Below are 16540 nucleotides of genomic sequence, written 5' to 3' on the forward strand. Positions count from 1 at the left end.
TCACAAGGCACTATTTAGATTGTAGATGAAATTTGGGAGTAATAATATCTTTGTCTATATTTCTCTTTAAAGTTTGTAGCAAACTGTCTATGAACTGTTTAATGGGTAATTACTTTACGCTGATGAATGCAACTAATTACATGTATATATGTAGGAAATAGGAGGTTTTGCTTCAAGGCCACAATTCTTCACCCAAGGAATATCTGCTGTCAAGAGGCTTTCAATAGCCTGCCAAAGATCTATAAAAGAACTCTAGGGCCCCAATCCTGGCATCTCAAATCTGCTTGAACCTTATCAGGGGAGGTTTTGAGTCCTAAGACTGAGGTATCCAGGTATCCTGGACTATCCCTGCAAATTCTTCTGGAAGGATTTGAACAAACTATACATGAACTGCCTATTTGGATTATAACCTATGGAACTGATTCTGAAAGAAATTTTTGCAACTCAGAAGCTCACCATCTCTACTATGAAAGTGACCTAAGAACTTTATTCATATCTGTGTGCATAATGATGGTCTTTTAACCACAATACTCTTTTTTCTTTTTAATAAATCTTAGTTTAGTTAATAATAATTGATGCTAGTTGTATATTTGGGTAGGATCTGAAATATTCACTGACCTGGTTGGTAATATGTCCAATCCCTTTGGATTAGTAGAACTTTATATATGATTAACAAGATTTTTAGTAATCCTCATCATATTTGACTTGAAGGTCTGAGTGGGGAGCCCAAGGCTGGATTGCTTTAAGGGTAACCAGTAAAGGACTGTAGAAGCTGTTTTGTTGCTGGGTTGGTGAATATAATTAGTAGAATAACCAACAGTTTGGGGGATCGTCTGCCCCATTCTTTGCAGTTTGCACTGACTGAGCAATCTCAGTGTGGCCCCTCCGGGCACCAGCAGTCACAGTCTATTTGAGCATATGAGGAGCTGTTCACTGTTGTTGTTTTTTCTTACCACTAAAAGCAGCTGGCCTTTACCTCTGCTCACAGGATATGTGAACATGGAGTCCTATCCATTAAGGAGCCTTTCCTACACAGTCGTCTTGAACAAAATTGAGAACAGGCTGGAATATCTACCTGTGGTGTACTCAGCTTTTCACAGGATGCTTCCTTTTCCTTTTGTCCTAATGCACACTGCCCTATTGAAATTTGCCTTCACTGTCTGGTTGTTATGAGGGCGTTTTTGCTTTTAAGACCTTACAACGTGCAGTGCCTGCATGCATCTGTAATCTGGTATCCTTTTGCATTTCTTTCTCCTCTATCAGTGGCACCAGCCCTGCTGTCCCTTTAATTTCATTCATTCATGCATTGGTGCTTTCTCCCAGGCAACCTCTTGTGCTGGACATGCTCTTTATTAATGCCCTTTACTTACTTTACTAAGCTGCCTTCTTTGTCTTATATCCCTCCTAAAAACTTATGTCTCTGCTGTCTTGCCAACAAGAAGTAGGAGAGGAAATAAAACAAAACAAAACAAAAAACCACAAAAAAGCAATTTTTTTTTTAAACAGGAACAGAGCCAGCAAAATACATACTTTCCTAACTGCGTAACTGAGAGCTCTTATTATCACAGCTTTGTCCTCCATCAGCCTTATTACCCTAACTTGTTGTGTTTTGCATTGTAGACTCTTCACAAAACATTCAAAGCTATAATTCTGTCCTGAAGTGCTTAGTATATCCTGGCTTATTTAATAGCAATACTTTATAGCCATTGATTGATTAATTATTACCTGGACAGAACCAAACCCTTCCACAGATCAAATGGAAATTATAAAAAGGGTTTAAATCAACCACAGCCGGCACAGTGAAATGTGGGTGCTTTTTGCTATTCCACAGGCCTAAGAGTTAGCAGACAAAATCCCTACTTCAGTTAGGACATGATCCAGAAGCTCACTGACATCTGCGGAAAGACTCTCGTTGATGTCGGTGGGCTTTGGATCAGGCTGTTAGAGCACATTCAACTAGATCCATTGGTTCATAGGATGATAGGAAATGGAGCTGTTTCAAGGAGATTTGTAGTGTCATGACACTGGTGGTCAATTCTCACATTTACTCAGCTTTGTAAAAGTGGTATTCTCTTTGTTTTGGATACCAGTTTTGTCCCTTGTCCTCTTATTTTCCCCAGTGTTTGCTAATTCCCAGCAGTACCAGAATGGCAGATTGGATGAGAATGAGACAATCACGTTCTTTAACTGTAACTGAGTTTTTCAATTATTCCCACTCTATGAAACCTTTAATCTCTTCATAAAATTATCATTAAGGGTTACTGCTGTTCTTGATGGGAAGCTCCTGTTAGCTGCGGACGTTAACTTTTGGAAGAATCTACTTGGAGTGTGGTCTGACACTTCTGTTTACAGAAGCTGGGCACTGGGCTCCATGGATCTTTTAAGGAGCTGTTATGGTGATGACAGCTGTGGGCAGAATGGTTGAGAAGACCTATCTGAGGTAACAAACCGTTCCGTTATATCTTTCTCCACATAACTGTTCATTGGAACTAGAAAGGAGGTAAATAAGGAACAGGAATGTCTATTTTTCACTAAAAAGGAAAGACATTCAAAATGGAAAGACTTTCACCATTCACTTTTTAACAAATCCATCCCAGTGCAATTTATGTTCAGCCTAAATAACCATGTATGTCATTTTCTTTGTATGTGTGGTGTTGGACTGTTGTGGGAAAAATTCTAAACAGGCAGAGTTCTCAGGTGCGAGGGGTAACTCAGTTGGCAATAATACTGTCAATGCCCCTTGAGACATCAGAGGAATCTCCAATGAGTCGTCCCCCGTCCCCTCCCTCCCCCGATGCAGACTTTCCTTTAGTTTACTCTCTGCTGCAAACTGCCTCATTTGCCAGCAAAACTGTTAACACGCTGTGACTGAAATTCATCAGTTTTAGTTCCTCTTTGGCTCTTCCCTAAATAACTGACAGAATATTCAAAGGAAACCTCTAGAGTGCTTCATTATCATAGCTTTTAGGGTCGAGTGCTCAGGCCTCTGCATGAGTGGTTTGCAGTTTGATTCTCTTACTGAAGTCATTGTGGGCCGTAGACTTTATTGTGAATTCCATACACAGGCTGACTGCAAAACCACACCCTGAGATAGCAAATACATGTTGAGCTAAATTAGTATATGCCCATTAAGGGTGGATTTTGAAAAGTGCTGGGTTTTGGCCTGACTCTGAGCCCACTGAAGTCAATAGTCAATTTTCCCATTGTCTAAAGTGGAGGCAGACTTTTCAAAACAGACTCTAGAATCAGGTCTCCCGTGGTCCTGATTCTTGACTCCAGCTTGGCTCCACTCTACCCTCAAGGCTGGCCACTCCCTTGGCTCCGACCATTAGTAAGACCACCCATGACCCCGGTTGTGATCCTGACATCTGTGCTCATGGCTGCTGCAGGCAGAAGAGGTGGCAGGGAGGCAGAAGAGAAGAAAGACTTTTTAAATAAAAACTTAGATTCTAACCCAAATATGTCAAATGAGCCAAAAAGAGAAACGCATCGAGGTGACTTGCTCAGCCTGGTGGCCAGATGTTTGACACATCTATCAAAGGGTATGGCTACACTTGGAATTTCCCTGATTACACTGACCGCTTTACAGCGCTGCATCTTGCAGCGCTCAGGGGTGTGTTTTTTCACACCCCTGAGCGCGAAAGTTGCAGCGCTGTAAAGTGTGAGTGTAGCCAAGCCCAAAGGGTGTGTCTTCATTGCAGAGGTAACTCAGGTGATTGGCAGCTGCGTCTGAGCACTGGGGTAGCCTAACCCAGCTGCGAGCAGTCACGCTACAGAGCCACGCTTGAGTTAACTGTGTCCTCAATGGTGCTGCAGTCACTCGTGTTTCACTAGGACTTCAGGGGGCATATCCATTGTGCTTCAATAAGCTGAGTTGCTTTATGATTCTTTCCCTGTGTATTGTGGGTGAATTTGTCCTTTGGGTATATGGCAGGAATTGTGGGAAGGCATTGGAGGATTACCAGCATTTGAGTGATTTAGCCTGTGTCCTCACTGCAAAGTGGGTGAGTTACTAGCCTGAGTAAAAGAGCATCTCCAGGTAAACACCACCAAACTTGGGTCAGAAGCTTTTGTGTGTGGACGGCTGGAGGGAGTTACAGGCAACACCCGAGTAAGAGTGCAGCTACAGGGGTGCTGGAACAATTTTTATAGTGTGGGTGCTGATGATGGAAATGATGTATTTGGCGTTTATTACTTCAAGCCCAGGGGTGCAGCAGAACCCCCAGTACCTCTAGTTCCAGCACCACTGGCAGGCTAACGCTTCAGTGAAAATCTATCCTTAGTGAATCTGTATTTCTCTATTCTGTGTTGATTATTCCTTCCTGTCTAAGAAAGATGCTGTGGGGAGTGGGATAAGAAGAGGCCTTAGCTGAGGAGAGGAATTAGTTGAGCTTGGAGTGTGGAGAGAGAGAGGTAAACCAAGGTGGCACGGAGGATTTATAGCCTCTGTCCCTGCCCAAGAAATGGACTAGATTAATGCTGCTTTTAGCGTTTTAAGGGTTTTTATAATTCTTGCTCCAGATCTTTACTACTTGCTTCTTTTTCTCTGTCCCACATGTAATAAAGGTGACATGTTTTTATACAGAACTTTTATGTGCCTCCCTTCTTTAGATGGGTCACTTGGGAATAAAACTAAGAGTTTTGAGAAGAAATTGTTCCCCTCAGGTTTCCGCCTTCGCCAGTTTGCAAAATTCAATCTCCAGAAGCAGTTTATCTTCACTACAACAGCAGAAAAGGTGCTCAGAGAGAGTTGGTCTTGGAATGGAAACAGGTTGTCATCAATAATTTTTAAGACGATAAAATAAGCAAATTGTATTATTAATTCCAAGTGCAATTCTGCACCCAGTAAAGTCAATGGGACTTTTTCCACTGATTTCAGTGGGGCCAGGATTTCAGTTTCAAATTATAATTTTCATGTCAATTTACAAAGTTGGTTAAGGATATGTTGTTTTTTAGGAAAAAAGTAGAGAATTCCACCCAGGAGGAAAACCCAAATCCTCATGTATCACTCTTGAGCATAAATTCATTTTCAGAGTTATTTTGTAGCAAAAATAGTCATCTGCAAATGTGTTTAGGGCCTGGTCCAGTGCCCATTAATGTCAGTGGGAGTCTAGGAAAGAACTGACCTGAAAAGATTGAGGGCCGTTCTTGACTTTCTATAAACTTGGCTGTGGTGCCTCAACAAGGTGCTTATCTGGGCGCAGTGCGCACTACAGGGGTATAGGTACAGGTCTCCCCCCATCCGTTGTCTCATATATCCGTTGCACATCAGTAGGGCAATGTTCCGATCTCCATATCCGTCGTTTGCAGCTTACTTGCTTCACCTTTTGCATCATTTTTCTGCGGCCCCCCCAGTGCCTTCTGTCCGCCATGATCAGCTGTTCAGCAGCGTTTAGGAAGCATAGGGGAGAGGGGAAGGAGCAGGCGGAACTGGGCGGGAAGGTCCGGGGTGGGGGAAGACGTGAGGCGCCGATGAGTACAGTACAGTACTACCCATCATGAGTGGAAAACGCACTCAAAGTGTTAAGAGCGGGCCTGTGCCTAAGAGACAACATAAAAGTGTAACAGCAGAAGTGAAATGAGATGTTATACAGCGTGTTTCCAGTGAATATTTCAGATTTTACCCAAATATACGATTAGCACCAATTCTTATTACCTAAACTAAGATTTATTAAAAAGAAAAGAGCGAGTATTGTGGTTAAAAGCGTATATGTCAGGGTTGTGTTATTGAAAAGAGTGACAGATACCGAAATGATGTATACCAGGGAACCGCTGATACAGCAGTAGCGTAGGCAGGAGGGGACACTTGGGTGAGTGGGCAATGACAGGGGGTGGGGGACGGAGGGATAGGAGCGATCTGGCTGCCTTCCCCCACTCCAGCTGGCCTTGCAGGGGAGAGGGAGTGATAGATGCTCTGGCCAAGGGCTCCTGGAAAAGTGGGAGTGGGGCAGAAAAATGTGTGTCCCCGCATCCTTACCCACTCCTCCTCCACGCTCAGGGCTTGCCCCACTCTGCCCAGACAGGTTTCCTGCCCCGCTCTGCCCAGAGTGGTGATCCTTTTTGTGAACGTTCTGCCAAAGTCTCCAGAGTTCTCAATGATGCAGTGGCTTGCTACAGGGAAATCTGTCATTCAGAGATTCATGCAGGAGAGCAGATGTTGATAAAATCCTTTTTTGGGACTTCTGCAACCAAAAAGCCAGCCGTGGAAAAGCCAGCCCAAGAAAACCCAGCTGCCACCCCTACCTAAGTTAAGCATAATTGTCACTGTTTTATATTACTGTATTAAAATGTTCTGTGTGTTTGAATGGTGTGAGTAGGGTTACACATTACTTATTGAATGTTTTATGTGTAAAATGTGTACTGTGTGACCTGTTATTTTAAAAAGGTACACTGTTTAGGTGAAAAGAGCATCATCATAGATGAGTGTGGAGACATGAACTCATCCGCTCCTTTATTTCATTATCTCTTATGGGGAAAAATTCCTAGATATCCGTCATTTTAGTATCATCGCCTTTTTCAAGAATGCAACCTCGACGTATACCTGGGTAGTTTATACCCCTGTAGTTTATTAGAAGGCTTTTGAAGGTCAGCAGCAACAGGAGGCACACCCCACAAATGGGAATATGCAGACACCTCTACAAAGTAGAATCTCCGTTTGTGCAGCTCAATGGACCAAAGTGGAGAGCACAGCTAGTATGCGCTGTGCTTGCATTCCAGCCTTCCCCTACACCTTAGTGTATGGCTTTGTCTACACTACAACAGGTTTGCTGATAGGGCTACCTGTTAATAGAAAAACCCTATTAACGGAGGCACAGCCTATACTAGCAAAAGAGTTCTTTTACAATATAGCTTGCACTACTTCCCCAAACAAAATAAATTATGCCAGGAAAAGGACTTGATTGCTGATATAACTACATCTACACTAGGGCTTTTGCTGGCATACCTGTGTGATTTTTTCATACGGCTAATCTATAGCTATGCCGGCAAAACCTTCTGGTGCAGACCAGACCTTAATGTAATTCATAATACCACTTCTCTCAGTGCTAATTCGGGGATGCACTGACGGTAAAATCTCCAGAAGAAACAGGTGTGTGGTGTTGCTGGTGCAGACATTCATGCAGCAGACCTTGGCTACTCCAGACTGTTAGGTTTATTGTGGTTTACTTTCAATTACCATGTCCATTTGTTTATTCTTTTGCTTGCATGCTTTTATACCACAGCCACTGAATTGGAAGCACTTGTGTGCTGGTCACTCCTTGTTGGATTGAACATCACATACACTAACACCAGATGGCAGAAATTAGAAAGTATGTGATTGCTCTGACTACTAGAAGTATGTAATAGGCATAGTGTGTGCAGCACTTTTTCAATTAAACTCAATGCTGATTTGCAACACTTCTTGCTTATTCCAGTCCTGGGCAAGGACTGACAACCCAGCAAGATGAAATTGGTTTATGCTGAAAAAATAAGTCTGGTGCCACCAGTCAAAAAATATTATGCACTGTAATTTATTTTCAAATATAGACATATTGATTTTATATGTATGTATGATTGTGTGTGTGTATATATATTCCCATTGGCTGGGAACGGCGAACCGCGGCCAGAAGGAGCTGAGGGGCCCCATGCCTGCAGACACTCCAGGTAAACAAAACGTCCCGACCCGCCAGTAGCTTACCCTGATGGGCTGGGAGCCAAAGTTTTCCAACCCCTGAAATATAGGGTTGGCTTATGAAAGGGTCGTACAGTTGTTGGTATTTTTACCTATCCATTTTGGGGGGTCGGCTTATAAATGAATGAGCTGATGAACAAGTGTATATGGTACTTCTCACATTCCGAATCTGAGCAACTTCCAAATAAATGCAAATGAAATAAAAATCACCTGTCATAGGTATTTCCTTCTTTGCCACAATTCTTTGCTAGAATTACTCTAGCTGGAGGTTCAGGGTGGCCATTGTTCAGTCCTGGACTAGTGAGAGCTCGAAGGTCCTGTAGTTTTTGAACCATCGGGGCTGGAAATGGGCTCTTTATCACATTGAAGAGCTTGGGATTTTCCCCCTTTGATGTAGGGCACTTGTTTCTTTCCTTAGTTGGTCATGAGGTATTAGGCCTTAAATCCACAACATGGCTATGCCTGAAATAGGTATTTTAAATGATTTTGAGCAGTTTGTAAAACACATTAGTTCTCATTTTACACTTCTTTGAATCTTTGTGCTGTGGACTCCTCCTGGTGCTTAGGCAGTTTGATTTTAAGGTGGAAGAATATATAAATAGTACCAGCAAAATTTTAAAATGTTTAAAAACACTTCTACAATAGTTTATCTGTAAACAATATGGAATAAAAGAAAATATATGATGGGCTTAATGGATTCTTTTTTTATATGAGTAATATACCAATTGTGTTGCAACTTGTTCAGATGTGCTTAACTCCAATTTATGCCCACCTGTACCACAGCATCATGTTCATTCTTTCTCTCTCTCTCTCCTTCTGCCTTCACACTTAGGCACTTGGAGAGATACAGGAAAGAAGATGACAAGGGTTGCAATGACACATGTTTAATTCACTGATCATAAATGTACTGGCAGAATTGCTGAGCTATGATAATTAAAGTTGTTTGCTTAATTTAAATTAAAAACTAATGTAATGTTCTGGTCCACTCTAAAAAGTGACTAAAATTGACAATGCAGCTTTATATGTTTTATTATCTTGCTTTGACACAATTTCAGATTTTCTCAAGAATATGCAAAATGGAGGGTTTTTCTAAATGCCAGCATTGAAAAGTCAAGCTAGGATCTGTAAGCCAAGCTGTGTGTTTTAACCCATAAGAAGCAGCTATTCTTGTATACTTTTCTGACCATAACATTGTTTAAAATAATAGCTGTTGTCATGAATTTTCTTTGATTTTCCTGCTTAAGCAAAACAGGAAGGAACTTAAACGTGCTTAAAATTAAGGATGTGAACATTCCCAGTGAAGTCAATGGGACTATCTCAGGTGCTCAAAATCTTGTCCTGGATAGAGACCTAAGTTGGCCTTGTATTGGAGGAGTTTCTTTTATAGTAAACAGAAGAGAGATCTCTCCCTGTCAGGAAACCAGTGCACAACTTAACAGAGACATGAAATGGCACCCCTTTTGCTCCACTGCTTATGAATAATAAGTAATGAAATAAATGCAATTTAAAATATATTACATTTAAAAATTGTTATAAAAATAACAAATATAATAAGTTCTCAAACTTGTTGGGAACATCCTATTTCCTCTACAGCAGCATCTTCGAAAACAGTCGAACTGGGATCATCCTTAACATACCTCTCTAAAAATGCCCACGACAGCATTACGTCTGTATAATTAACCTTACAGAGGAGGGAAGAACTTTGGGAGGCAAATTTTCATATCATAACTTGGAAGCTGCAAAGTATATTTTAAACAAGCCACACCCCTTGGAAAAAATTCTTTTCATATCTGAAGAAAATAGGATGTGTCTAAATTTTACTTTAATATAAAACAAAAATGCAAACAAATCCTCCAGTGGTTGCTTAAGAAGGAACTAAGTTCGTAGAATAAATTATACTTGTTGTTAAATATATAAATGTTACGGGCCTGATTTCTCCATTGCTATGCATCTTGTGTAGTCATTGACAAATGCTACTAAATGACAGTTGATAGTGTTTTACAACTTCTTTTGCATTCACTTTGCCCTGAGTATAAAATACTATCATTCTGACTTAGTAGCATTTGGCACCCACTTTGCGCTGGTGTAAATGACTACACAAAGTTCAAGGCAATGGATAATCAGGCTCAGAAATAAAAAAAAAAATATTAATATGCAGCTACCAATGACAGGCAAAAAGGGAGGACATTAAAAGAATGTAAATCTTTCATGCCAGAGTCTCAAATAGCATAATAAAAGGCGATAGGTTTCCGTTTTTATAGATAAAACAGAGGAAGGGAAATCCAGACTGGGACTGTGGATTTTATTAATAGCAATCTCAAAGGGGAGTGTAAGACCTGCACAAGAGAGGCAGGGCTCAGAATGCAGGGTCTGCCATTGCTGATAACAGAATTTCAAGCAAGTTTTTTAAAATACATTTATACCATCTCAGCAGTTCCGTCTGTCTGTCTTGGATTTTTGGTTTGGGCCTGTGATCTCATACAATCCAGTCTGTTTTAAACTGGGCATCTGCAGCCTTTTTGGTTCTGGAACATATGTTATTTCCAATGTGTGTGTTAATGGAAGCTGGTCTTGTTTTTACCAGTGGGTGTAGCTATCAGCATTGGTGTTAATGAGCCAATTTCCAGTGAAGAAGACAAAGCAAGAAAGGGAAAGGCAAACAGAGAAGTCCATTTGTATCAGTGTTAATTAGGGTTGGCAGAATTTGATATTTATTAGTTTATAATTTTGATGGATAATATTGGGATTTATTTTTAACCAGTTTTTAGATTTTTATCAATGTATTTTCAAAGTAGGACAATTTTTGGGTTTTAGGCATTTTTTTTTTTAATTTTAATTTTATTATTAAATGTTCATGGTTGCTGGAAATCGGGTGGGGGATGTTGATATTCAAAAACTGAAAGTTTTTATAGACTGTTTAAACAGAAATTGTCAACTTCACATGTCAAAATATATAAAGTAAGTATCCTTAAATCAACAAATCATATTGGTTTGTACTATTTATTTGCTAGTCCACTTGTAACAAGGCTAAAATCACTGGATTTTGACTAAAGATCTCAAACAACATTTTTTGTACTTTTTCTATCTGTCAGCTTTGCTTATTGATGGAAATACATATTTGTGGGTGTATGCTGAAATTGATATTGACTGACATTTATCGATTTAAAATTTTAAACCTTCTAAGCTTAGTGATGAAACGTTAGAGCGTTGTGACACATACTGATTCCAAGGTCAGAAAGACACCACTGTGATTATCTCATCTGACCTCTTGTATAACACAGGCCATAGAACTTCTCCAAAATAATTCCTAAAGTATATTTTTTAGAAAAACATCCAGTCTTGATTTAAAAATTGTCAGTGATGGCAAATCTACCACGACCCTTGGTAAATTGCTCCAGCTATCAAACTTTTATGCCTTATTTCTGTTCTGAATTTGTCTTTCTTCAACTTCCAGCTGTACTCCGCTCTGTACAATGGATATGAGTCTTTATTCATACTGTTGAGATGTAATTCGTATCTTAGAACATGTGCAATACATTCTTTTTCATCTTCTTTTGCAGAGCTGCCTGTTTTGCAAGTTGCTAATCTTTTCCACCAAATTTTCTTGACTGTTGGAATTTTTCTGTGACACTTGAGAATATATTGCAGAGGTGCTCAACATCTGCTATTCAGTCCTGTGTTCTACACCCTTTAGCAGGTAAGCTACTGTCATTGCAACACCAGTTGTTCACTGTTAAAATGTTTCCACTTCTCAAACATCCCTGCAGAGGGCTCGACTTTGATGAAATGAAGAGCTGACTCTGGTTAACTTCTATATTGCACAATCTCCCACAACAACTCCACATTGTATTATCTGCCATTGAAGAATTAGTGCATAACATGGCAGTATCGTATGACGTTGGAAGTCAGCTAATGTCAATATTTATTGCTTTGGCCTTCTAGCAAGTAAAGATTGCACCAGTAACCTCCCAATTGTGAATCCATTTGCAGCTGGATTAGAGGTAACTCTGAAAAAGCAACATAAGTGATTGGTTGAGGCCTTGCACTTTGTGGGAGGGGGGGCTCTGCATAAATTGAACTCATGGGCTGAGAAGCCCTTATAACATTGAGCTGGAGAGAGAGACCCTGTAGACTATAAAGCCAATCTTGAGTTGGATTAAAGATTTCAGTCATTGTTCACCAATACACGGTTCATTTATGTGTGTTGCTAAAACTGAGTCTAAGGGATTAACATTTGGGATTAGGGTTTTCAGGGGGTAGGGTATTGTATGGATTTCTTGAAATAATTTTCAGAAAACATCAATTATTGGGGATGGGGGGAGAAAGAAAGAGAGGGGAGAGAGCGAGAGTGTGTGTGTATGTATGTGATAGAGAGAAGTATGCTGTGGTTCCTTACCAATCCTTTTCAGTTTTTCTTTTAAGAATGATACCACATGTAGTTACCCTGATTTTTCTAGGCAATTAAATATTGCTCAGACAAAAGTTTCCACTAACCATTTTAAAATGACTTTTCTTCCCAAACCGTCTGAGGTTTTCTCATCCCTAAGAAGACCTTAAAGAAAATTTATCCCACTGATTTAACTGAACTTCATCAGCAAACTATAGAATCTCTCTAAATTTTGCAGTGGTTTCATTTTTTAAAAATAATGTGGTAGACTTCCCTGAAGGTTCTCACCATAAAAATATTTAAACATTTTCTTGTAATATACAATCCCATATATGGTGCTTTATTCTGAATTTATACCAGGCAATAAATGCTGGGGCATTCCTGGTGACATTTCTCACCCAGATTGTATTCATTCTCCATGTTAGTTAATTTCAATGGTGAGGATTAGATTTCCATATATATAATGTGACCATGTCTCAGTGGGGACTGCTCATGAGTATGAGTGCTACTCAACATCAGGATGGTAAACTGAGTCTTGTATTATGTTCAATTAAATTTAACGCAGATTGTGACTGCGGGTGTTCCAAGTAGGAGCCTCCTCCACCCCTTGTGCATTCCCCATGAGAACTAGGTGCAATCACAGATCCTGCTCTCAGGAAAAAAAAGATGAAGGTCCACATTGTGTCTGGCCCTTGTGCAGTGGGAGCATTCAAAAAACCTTCTCTTCTTGTATACCCTATGCTATAGTTATTGTCCTTGTGTGCTCCTGAGTGAAGGACTGCTTCTGATTAGTGCCAATAGCAGTTCTGGCCATGCTGGGTAAAGGCAGAGTGGTGTCTCCATTCCCTAACACCAGCAGACAGAGCTTGCCATCTGAGGAGGATTTCCCCCATGCCCAATACAGGGATGTGATGTAAAGCCAGAATTTAGCCCCTCAGACCTGAGAATCTAACTCGGACTTCTCAGAGTAATAGCAATACCTTGCACATGTATTGCACCTCTCATGTGAGATTTCAAGGCTACTGCCAGCCCAGTGGCCCCATGTGGAATGAGTTGGCACTGTGAGTAGCAGTCAGATCATAGCAGACAGGGGTCCATGTCAAGTCAAGGGCAGAATGGGCATGGACCCTCTCACTCTTAGAGGTGATTCCTCTTGAGGCAGGACAGTATTGACAAGCCATTATGGAGAAAGTTGTACTTCTGCTGTCCATGTTGATCCTGTTCTGTGGGAAACCAGAGAACTTACATTTCCACATCTGCTAGTCTTTCAACGTCCCCAAAGCTAATATTCACTGTAAAGTTTAAGTAAAAGCAACAGTGATGGCGTATCCAATAACTCAGTCATTATTGGATGGACTAAATATGGACTTAGTCTTGTGTTTATCCACTACCTAGCATTGATCCCCTTTAGAATGGTTTTACTATGAACAGGCCGTCTTTGCATTATTTTGTTTTGAAACTTTTTGCATTTAAAATTCTTCTTTCATGATTAACTCTGAATCGCGCAGTAAACAAACTGGCATATAAATGCCATCTGTCTCTACTGTAAAATGCGTGAAACCAGTTAATTTATCATGGTTCACAGAAAACATTACAGTGATGGACTATCAAAAGGGAGCCTTGTTAAAGCGGGACAATGTTTGACAGTTTGTGTTTAATAAATTACGAGCACCCTACCGATGTGTTTGTCTAGTAAATGTACTAATAGTTGATGAAAAGACAGACTGCATCCTGTGAATCCAGGAGTTTACAATCACTTGTTTTCTTCAATGCAAAGCCTGTAATTTCTCACTTGCTGGCAATACAATAATAAGCCCAGACATTAAATGATGCTTGTGGTAATAAGTGCAGCATTATAATAAGATCTTATTTCCTACCCCTGCACATATTTTCATAGTTGTATTTATTATTATTAACTTGTAGTATGGGAGGGCCTTAAAGTCCCAGTCAAGATCAGGGTCCCATGGTGCTAGGCATTGTACAGAATACATATCTGAACCAGGCAGGCCATTCGTCCAGTTTTAAGCCCAATAGCCCTGCTTTTCTAAGGTTTGTCCTCCATTCAGGAGTGAAACAAAACTGGTCATAGTTTTGAATGGTATCAAATAGGGGACTGCCCTTTTATAAAGCATGCTGCCCCTCCCCTACTAGCATGCATGTGAAGCCACACGTTGTCGGGGGTGGACCCATGCCATTCCTGAAAGTACTAAAATGTCTGATATTCTGGGGATGTGTGAGTGGCCTCCCTAATATAAACCTGATCTCTGTTCCCATTAGCTTACATTCTAAGGTCCTGACCCTTACAAATACTTATGCATGTGCTCAACATTAAGCAAGTGAGCAATCCCATTTTCCTCAATGGAACTATCACGTGCTTAAGGTCAGGCAGGTGCATGAGTCTTTGCAGGATAGGGGCCTAATTAGAAACAGGACTGCACTATGTTTCTTCCATTTACAAAAGCAGGAGGAAGGATGATGTAACAGTAATAAATCATACACTTGGTTTATATAGTTAACATAGTGCACAACTGGATGATTGACATTATTCAATATCTTTAAAATTCCATTTCAAATTCTAACCCCTTGGACTCCCTTAACATTACCCCCACCCAGAAAAAGTGATCCTGGACTTACTGCCTATTTTTATTTTATTATTTGTTTTCCTCCCTTCTCCATAAATTATACCCAGCCAACCTTCTCCTAGGAAGTTCCATGGAGGGGTCTAATCCACACAGTGCTCCTTGCTGGGGGCTGCAGGGCCATATGCTCCCAGTGTCCTAAATCTGCAAAGTGGGTGAGGTCAGGGAAATTCAGCTAGCCCCTCTCCCCTAACTCTTTTTTGTGCTGCTGGCAAATCGCTGCTGAATCTCTTGAAATAGCGACTAAAATATTTACCTACTTGAAATACCAGTTCAACCTGTTAACCAAAAAAACCACCCCAAAGACAAAACAGTGCTCAATTAAGGTTGGAACAGTTGCATCAGAAAATGATGCAAAACATTAACTGTGTGCATGCCATGTCAGGTAAAGATATTGCTGTCATGGTTGGCTGAGCAGAAAAGCAGACACATAACAGCCATAGGACCTGCTCCTGGGTGCAGTGTTTGCTCAGCTTGAAAAATGGGAAGGGAGATTTGCGATGCTGGAATTTAACACAAGAATTTTTTTAACTGCCTCTTTCAAAGAGGGCATCTCACGTTGCTGAACTGAAGTGCCGTTCCACCCAGCAGCCTCCTAGACACATTCTGGCTCTTTAGAACCCTTTTGGTGACTACCTTGCAGCTGGGGATGAGATTTCTGGCTTGGGTAGATGTACCCTCACTAGCTTTGACTGAGGTTTGCCACCCAAGTATAATCCCACCCAGCCCCCGTACTCAGGTGACTAGCCGGTGCTGATGCCCGTTTAGTGATGGCTACATTGCTATTGTTACCACACTGGCTCGATCAAAGCTAGCATGGGAATGTCTACCCAAATCGGAAATTATACCTCTCGCTCTAGAGTAGTTGTACCCATTAGGTGCTGAGTAACTGCCAGGAATGGGCAGATAAAAAGTGTTCTTCAACATCACTCCAGTTTGTCTCAATTTACCTTATTCATTTCTGCTCAGATACTAACTACAAAGCAAGGAGAGAAAAATAGTATGACTTCCACATTCTTCTCCAACTTCAAACAGGGTCTGTATAAGAAACTTTTGTAGGGTTAGGGACTGTATAAAGAAAGACAAACTGAGGCACAGAAGGGTTAAATAATTTGCCCAGAGTCAAACAACAAGTCACCAGTAGTGCCAACCCCAAACCTTCAAAAATCATATTGGGGCTCAAAAAGTCATGAAATTGATTTGAAAAATCACAAGATTTAAAAACAAATAAACAATTGGGTTCTTTTAATTTGCCTTCTGGTTTCTGATCCTTTTAAGGCACAGTTTTTCTCCAAAACCATGAGGGCTAGAAACACATTTTTTGATAACAAGTAAGATTCTCAGGTAATCCTAGGACCCCAAGAGCTGGAGCTTTGAGTATAATGCCAAATGTTGTGAGACTCCCAATGAAAGCACAAGAGTTGGGGAGACTCGGTCAGTGATAGAGTTGGGGCCATTACCCAGGAATCATGGCTCTCTCATCCCTGTAGTCGAATCACTAGACAGTACTTTCTGAAATATAACATATTTTTTAAAACTTAAATAGCTAAATAAACATAACATTTTGATGGGGTCAATTCATAGTTTGAAAAACCTCTTGACTAAGATTTTCAAAAGCTCCTACTGATTTTGGATGTTTCAGTTCTTAGTTGCCTGCCTTCTGGCACCTTCACATGACCTGAATACACTGCTACCTTGATACAACACCACCCGATATAAAACAAATTTGGATATAACGCAGTAAAGCAGTGCTCCGGGAAGGGGCGGTGGCTGCACACTCCGGTAGATTAAAGCAAGTTCAATATAACATGGTTTCACGGTAAGATTTTTTGGCTCCCAAGGACA

The 16540-nt window shown here is 40.6% G+C and overlaps 1 protein-coding gene across 3 annotated transcripts in view; it reads left to right on the forward strand.

The window, feature by feature from the left end:
* PRR5 (proline rich 5) overlaps window positions 1-16540 on the forward strand; it is a 147243-nt gene that overhangs the window by 29462 nt on the left and 101241 nt on the right. For all 3 annotated transcript variants that reach the window (XM_032804774.2, XM_032804776.2, XM_032804775.2), the window contains exon 2: window positions 11230-11366. The gene's annotated coding sequence lies outside the window, so the exon portion shown is untranslated. The remainder of the gene's footprint in view (window positions 1-11229; window positions 11367-16540) is intronic.

This window comes from Chelonoidis abingdonii, chromosome 1 (genome assembly GCF_003597395.2).
Source record: "Chelonoidis abingdonii isolate Lonesome George chromosome 1, CheloAbing_2.0, whole genome shotgun sequence".
NCBI classification, from domain to species: Eukaryota; Metazoa; Chordata; order Testudines; family Testudinidae; genus Chelonoidis; species Chelonoidis abingdonii.